This window comes from Procambarus clarkii, chromosome 59 (genome assembly GCF_040958095.1).
Source record: "Procambarus clarkii isolate CNS0578487 chromosome 59, FALCON_Pclarkii_2.0, whole genome shotgun sequence".
NCBI lineage: Eukaryota > Metazoa > Arthropoda > Malacostraca > Decapoda > Cambaridae > Procambarus > Procambarus clarkii.
Genome location: NC_091208.1, coordinates 32,307,690 through 32,315,694, shown reverse-complemented (window position 1 = coordinate 32,315,694; position 8,005 = coordinate 32,307,690).

The following is an 8,005-nucleotide window of genomic DNA, read 5'->3' as shown; positions in this document are numbered from 1 at the left end:
GAAGAACCCGACGTGGGCTCCATCACCGAGGAAGAACCCGACGTGGGCTCCATCACCGAGGAAGTTGCCGAGGTGGGCTCCATCACCGAGGAAGAACCCGAGGTGGGCTCCATCACCGAGGAAGAACCCGAGGTGGGCTCCATCACCGAGGAAGAACCCGAGGTGAGCTCCATCACCGAGGAAGAACCCGAGGTGGGATCCATCACCGAGGAAGAACCCGAGGTGGGATCCATCACCGAGGAAGAACCCGAGGTGGGATCCATCACCGAGGAAGAACCCGAAGTGGGATCCATCACCGAGGAAGTACCCGAGGTGGGCTCCATCACCGAGGAAGAACCCAAGGTGGGATCCATCACCGAGGAAGAACCCGAGGTGGGATCCATCACCGAGGAAGAACCCGAAGTGAGCTCCATCACCGAGGAAGAACCCGAGGTGGGATCCATCACCGAGGAAGAACCCGAGGTTGGCTCCACCACCGAGGAAGTACCCGAGGTGGGCTCCATCACCGAGGAAGTACCCGAGGTGGGCTCCATCACCGAGGAAGAACCCGAGGTGAGCTCCATCACCGAGGAAGAACCCGAGGTGAGCTCCATCACCGAGGAAGTACCCGAGGTGGGCTCCATCACCGAGGAAGAACCCGAGGTGGGATCCATCACCGAGGAAGAACCCGAGGTGGGATCCATCACCGAGGAAGAACCCGAGGTGGGATCCATCACCGAGGAAGAACCCGAGGTGGGATCCATCACCGAGGAAGAACCCGAGGTGGGATCCATCACCGAGGAAGAACCCGAGGTGGGCTCCATCACCGAGGAAGAACCCGAGGTGGGCTCCATCACCGAGGAAGTACCCGAGGTGGGCTCCATCACCGAGGAAGTAACCCGAGGTGAGCTCCATCACCGAGGAAGTACCCGAGGTGGGCTCCATCACCGAGGAAGAACCCGAGGTAGGGCTCCATCACCGAGGAAGAACCCGAGGTGGGCTCCATCACCGAGGAAGAACCCGACGTGGGCTCCATCACCGAGGAAGTTAGCCCGAGGTGGGCTCCATCACCGAGGAAGAACCCGAGGTGGGCTCCATCACCGAGGAAGAACCCGAGGTGGGCTCCATCACCGAGGAAGAACCCGACGTGGGCTCCATCACCGAGGAAGTTGCCGAGGTGGGCTCCATCACCGAGGAAGAACCCGAGGTGGGCTCCATCACCGAGGAAGAAACCCGAGGTGGGCTCCATCACCGAGGAAGAACCCGAGGTGGGCTCCATCACCGAGGAAGTACCCGAGGTGGGCTCCATCACCGAGGAAGAACCCGAGGTGGGATCCATCACCGAGGAAGAACCCGAGGTGGGATCCATCACCGAGGAAGAACCCGAGGTGGGATCCATCACCGAGGAAGAACCCGAGGTGGGATCCATCACCGAGGAAGAACCCGAGGTGGGATCCATCACCGAGGAAGAACCCGAGGTGGGCTCCATCACCGAGGAAGAACCCGAGGTGGGATCCATCACCGAGGAAGAACCCGAGGTGGGATCCATCACCGAGGAAGTACCCGAGGTGGGCTCCATCACCGAGGAAGAACCCGAGGTGAGCTCCATCACCGAGGAAGAACCCGAGGTGAGCTCCATCACCGAGGAAGTACCCGAGGTGGGCTCCATCACCGAGGAAGTACCCGAGGTGGGCTCCATCACCGAGGAAGAACCCGAGGTGGGCTCCATCACCGAGGAAGAACCCGAGGTGGGATCCATCACCGAGGAAGAACCCGAGGTGGGATCCATCACCGAGGAAGAACCCGAGGTGGGCTCCATCACCGAGGAAGAACCCGAGGTGGGCTCCATCACCGAGGAAGAACCCGAGGTGGGCTCCATCACCGAGGAAGAACCCGAGGTGGGCTCCATCACCGAGGAAGAACCCGAGGTGGGCTCCATCACCGAGGAAGAACCCGAGGTGGGCTCCATCACCGAGGAAGAACCCGAGGTGGGCTCCATCACCGAGGAAGTACCCGAGGTGGGCTCCATCACCGAGGAAGTAACCCGAGGTGAGTTCGATCACCGAGGAAGTACCCGAGGTGAGGCTCGATCACCGAGGAAGTACCCGAGGTGGGCTCCATCACCGAGGAAGTACCCGAGGTGGGCTCCATCACCGAGGAAGTAACCCGAGGTGGGCTCCATCACCGAGGAAGTACCCGAGGTGGGCTCCATCACCGAGGAAGAACCCGAGGTGGGCTCCATCACCGAGGAAGTAACCCGAGGTGGGCTCCATCACCGAGGAAGTACCCGAGGTGGGCTCCATCACCGAGGAAGTACCCGAGGTGGGCTCCATCACCGAGGAAGTACCCGAGGTGGGCTCCATCACCGAGGAAGAACCCGAGGTGGGCTCCATCACCGAGGAAGAACCCGAGGTGGGCTCCATCACCGAGGAAGAACCCGAGGTGGGCTCCATCACCGAGGAAGAACCCGAGGTGGGCTCCATCACCGAGGAAGTAACCCGAGGTGGGCTCCATCACCGAGGAAGAACCCGAGGTGGGCTCCATCACCGAGGAAGTAACCCGAGGTGGGCTCCATCACCGAGGAAGAACCCGAGGTGGGCTCCATCACCGAGGAAGAACCCGAGGTGGGCTCCATCGCCGAGGAAGAACCCGAGGTGGGCTCCATCACCGAGGAAGTAACCCGAGGTGGGCTCCATCACCGAGGAAGAACCCGAGGTGGGCTCCATCACCGAGGAAGTACCCGAGGTGGGCTCCATCACCGAGGAAGAACCCGAGGTGGGCTCCATCACCGAGGAAGAACCCGAGGTGGGCTCCATCACCGAGGAAGTAACCCGAGGTGGGCTCCATCACCGAGGAAGTACCCGAGGTGGGCTCCATCACCGAGGAAGTACCCGAGGTGAGGTTCCATCACCGAGGAAGTACCCGAGGTGGGCTCCATCACCGAGGAAGTACCCGAGGTGGGCTCCATCACCGAGGAAGAACCCGAGGTGGGCTCCATCACCGAGGAAGTACCCGAGGTGGGCTCCATCACCGAGGAAGTAACCCGAGGTGGGCTCCATCACCGAGGAAGTAGCCCGAGGTGGGCTCCATCGCCGAGGAAGTACCGAGGTGGGCTCCATCGCCGAGGAAGTACCCGAGGTGGGCTCCATCGCCGAGGAAGAACCCGAGGTGGGCTCCATCACCGAGGAAGAACCCGAGGTGGGCTCCATCACCGAGGAAGAACCCGAGGTGGGCTCCATCACCGAGGAAGAACCCGAGGTGGGCTCCATCACCGAGGAAGTACCCGAGGTGGGCTCCATCGCCGAGGAAGAACCCGAGGTGGGCTCCATCAGCCGAGGAAGAACCCGAGGTGGGCTCCATCGCCGAGGAAGAACCCGAGGTGGGCTCCATCACCGAGGAAGTACCCGAGGTGGGCTCCATCACCGAGGAAGAACCCGAGGTGGGCTCCATCACCGAGGAAGAACCCGAGGTGGGCTCCATCACCGAGGAAGAACCCGAGGTGGGCTCCATCACCGAGGAAGAACCCGAGGTGGGCTCCATCACCGAGGAAGTACCCGAGGTGGGCTCCATCACCGAGGAAGAACCCGAGGTGGGCTCCATCACCGAGGAAGTACCCGAGGTGGGCTCCATCTCCGAGGAAGAACCCGAGGTGGGCTCCATCACCGAGGAAGTACCCGAGGTGGGCTCCCTCACCGAGGAAGAACCCGAGGTGGGCTCCATCACCGAGGAAGAACCCGAGGTGGGCTCCAACACCGAGGAAGTACCCGAGGTGGGCTCCATCACCGAGGAAGAACCCGAGGTGGGCTCCATCACCGAGGAAGTACCCGAGGTGGGCTCCATCACCGAGGAAGAACCCGAGGTGGGCTCCATCACCGAGGAAGAACCCGAGGTGGGCTCCATCACCGAGGAAGTACCCGAGGTGGGCTCCATCACCGAGGAAGAACCCGAGGTGGGCTCCATCACCGAGGAAGTACCCGAGGTGGGCTCCATCACCGAGAAGTACCCGAGGTGGGCTCCATCACCGAGGAAGTACCCGAGGTGGGCTCCATCACCGAGGAAGTACCCGAGGTGGGCTCAATCACCGAGGAAGTACCCGAGGTGAGTTCCATCACCGAGGAAGTACCCGAGGTGAGCTCCATCACCGAGGAAGTACCCGAGGTGGGCTCCATCACCGAGGAAGAACCCGAGGTGGGCTCCATCACCGAGGAAGTACCCGAGGTGGGCTCCATCACCGAGGAAGAACCCGAGGGTGGGCTCCATCACCGAGGAAGTACCCGAGGTGGGCTCCATCACCGAGGAAGAACCCGAGGTGGGCTCCATCACCGAGGAAGAACCCGAAGGTGGGCTCCATCACCGAGGAAGTACCCGAGGTGGGCTCCATCGCCGAGGAAGAACCCGAGGTGGGCTCCATCACCGAGGAAGTACCCGAGGTGAGCTCCATCACCGAGGAAGAACCGAGGTGAGCTCCATCACCGAGGAAGAACCCGAGGTGGGCTCCATCACCGAGGAAGAACCCGAGGTGGGCTCCATCACCGAGGAAGAACCCGAGGTGGGCTCCATCACCGAGGAAGTACCCGAGGTGAGCTCCATCACCGAGGAAGTACCCGAGGTGAGCTCCATCACCGAGGAAGAACCCGAGGTGGGCTCCATCACCGAGGAAGTAGCCGAGGTGGGCTCCATCACCGAGGAAGAACCCGAGGTGAGCTCCATCACCGAGGAAGAACCCGAGGTGGGCTCCATCACCGAGGAAGTAGCCGAGGTGGGCTCCATCACCGAGGAAGAACCCGAGGTGGGCTCCATCACCGAGGAAGTACCCGAGGTGGGCTCCATCACCGAGGAAGTACCCGAGGTGGGCTCCATCACCGAGGAAGTACCCGAGGTGGGCTCAATCACCGAGGAAGTACCCGAGGTGGGCTCCATCACCGAGGAAGTACCCGAGGTGGGCTCCATCACCGAGGAAGTACCCGAGGTGGGCTCCATCACCGAGGAAGTACCCGAGGTGGGCTCCATCACCGAGGAAGTACCCGAGGTGGGCTCCATCACCGAGGAAGTACCCGAGGTGGGCTCCATCACCGAGGTGGGCTCCATCACCGAGGAAGTAGCCGAGGTGGGCTCCATCACCGAGGAAGTAGCCGAGGTGGGCTCCATCACCGAGGAAGTAGCCGAGGTGGGCTCCATCACCGAGGAAGAACCCGAGGTGGGCTCCATCACCGAGGAAGTAGCCGAGGTGGGCTCCATCACCGAGGAAGTAGCCGAGGTGGGCTCCCTCACCGAGGAAGAACCCGAGGTGGGCTCCATCACCGAGGAAGTAGCCGAGGTGGGCTCCATCACCGAGGAAGTACCCGAGGTGGGCTCCATCACCGAGGAAGTAGCCGAGGTGGGCTCCATCACCGAGGAAGAACCCGAGGTGGGGCTCCATCACCGAGGAAGTAGCCGAGGTGGGCTCCATCACCGAGGAAGTAGCCGAGGTGGGCTCCATCACCGAGGAAGTACCCGAGGTGGGGCTCCATCACCGAGGAAGTAGCCGAGGTGGGCTCCATTACCGAGGAAGTAGCCGAGGTGGGCTCCATCACCCAGGAAGAACCCGAGTTGGGCTCCATCACCGAGGAAGAACCCGAGGTGAGCTCCATCACCGAGGAATAACCCGAGGTGAGCTCCCATCACCGAGGAAGTACCCGAGGTGAGCTCCATCACCGAGGAAGTACCCGAGGTGAGCTCCATCACCGAGGAAGTAGCCGAGGTGAGCTCCATCACCGAGGAAGTAGCCGAGGTGGGCTCCATCACCGAGGAAGTAGCCGAGGTGGGCTCCATCACCGAGGAAGTAGCCGAGGTGGGCTCCATCACCGAGGAAGTAGCCGAGGTGGGCTCCATCACCGAGGAAGAACCCGAGGTGGGCTCCATCACCGAGGAAGAACCCGAGGTGGGCTCCATCACCGAGGAAGTAGCCGAGGTGGGCTCCATCACCGAGGAAGTAGCCGAGGTGGGCTCCATCACCGTGGAAGAACCCGAGGTGAGCTCCATCACCGAGGAAGTACCCGAGGTGAGCTCCATCACCGAGGAAGTACCCGAGGTGGGCTCCATCACCGAGGAAGAACCCGAGGTGGGCTCCATCACCGAGGAAGTAGCCGAGGTGGGCTCCATCACCGAGGAAGAACCCGAGGTGGGCTCCATCACCGAGGAAGAACCCGAGGTGGGCTCCATCACCGAGGAAGAACCCGAGGTGGGCTCCATCACCGAGGAAGTACCCGAGGTGGGCTCCATCACCGAGGAAGAACCCGAGGTGGGCTCCATCACCGAGGAAGTAGCCCGAGGTGGGCTCCATCACCGAGGAAGAACCCGAGGTGGGCTCCATCACCGAGGAAGAACCCGAGGTAGGCTCCATCACCGAGGAAGAACCCGAGGTGGGCTCCATCACCGAGGAAGTACCCGAGATGAGCTCCATCACCGAGGAAGTACCCGAGGTGGGCTCCATCACCGAGGAAGTAACCCGAGGTGAGCTCCATCACCGAGGAAGTACCCGAGGTGGGCTCCATCACCGAGGAAGAACCCGAGGTGAGCTCCATCACCGAGGAAGAACCCGAGGTGGGCTCCATCACCGAGGAAGTACCCGAGGTGGGCTCCATCACCGAGGAAGAACCCGAGGTGGGCTCCATCACCGAAGAAGTACCCGAGGTGAGCTCCATCACCGAGGAAGTACCCGAGGTGGGCTCCATCACCGAGGAAGTACCCGAGGTGGGCTCCATCACCGAGGAAGAACCCGAGGTGGGCTCCATCACCGAGGAAGTACCCCAGGTGAGCTCCATCACCGAGGAAGAACGTGAGGTGAGCTCCATCACCAAGGAAGAACGTGAGGTGATCTCCATCACCGTGGTAATACCCCAGGTGAGCTCCATCACCGTGGAAGTACGCCAGGTGAGCTCCCTCACCGAGGAAGAACGTGAGGTGACCTCCATCACCGTGGAAGTACCCCAGGTCAGCTCCATCACCGAGGAAGAACGTGAGGTGAGCTCCATCACCGTGGAAGTACCCCAGGTGAGCTCCATCACCGAGGAAGAACGTGAGGTGAGCTCCATCACCGTGGAAGTACCCCAGGTGAGCTCCATCACCGAGGAAGAACGTGAGGTGAACCTGCATCACTGAGGAAGTACCTGAGGTGAGCTTCATCACCGAGGAAGTACCCGGGGTGACCTGCATCACCGAGGAAGTACCTGAGGTGAGCTTCATCACCGAGGAAGTACCCGGGGTGACCTGCATCACCGAGGAAGTACCTGAGGTGAGCTTCATCACCGAGGAAGTACCCGAGGTGACCTGCATCACCGAGGAAGTACCTGAGGTGAGCTTTATCACCCAGGAAAGTACCCGAGGTGAGCTCCATCACCGAGGAAGTACCTGAGGTGACCTGCATCACCGAGGAAGTACCTGAGGTGAGCTTCATCACCGAGGAAGTACCCGAGGTGAGCTTCATCACCGAGGAAGTACCTCAGGTGAAGTACTCCAGGTGAGCTCCATCACCGAGGAAGTACCTGAGGTGAGCTCCATCACCGAGGAAGTACCCGAGGTGAGCTCCATCACCGAGGAAGTACCTGAGGTGAGCTTCATCACCGAGGAAGTACCCGAGGTGAGCTCCATCACCGAGGAAGTACCTGAGGTGAGCTCCATCACCGAGGAAGTACCCGAGGTGAGCTCCATCACCGAGGAAGTACCTGAGGTGAGCTTCATCACAGAGGAAAGTACCTCAGGTGAAGTACTCCAGTTGAGCTCCATCACCGAGGAAGTACCCGAGGTGAGCTCCATCACCGAGGAAGTACCCGAGGTGAGCTCCATCACCGTGGAAGTACCCCAGTTGAGCTCCATCACCGAGGAAGTACCTGAGGTGAGCTCCATCACCGAGGAGACGACTACGACGTGGTAGTCCCCCTCCCAGCGAGTCCCCCTCCCGGCGAGTCCCTCTCCCAGCGAGTCCCCCTCCTGGCGAGTCCCCCTCCCAGCGAGTCCCTCTCCCAGCGAGTCCCCCTCCCAGCGAGTC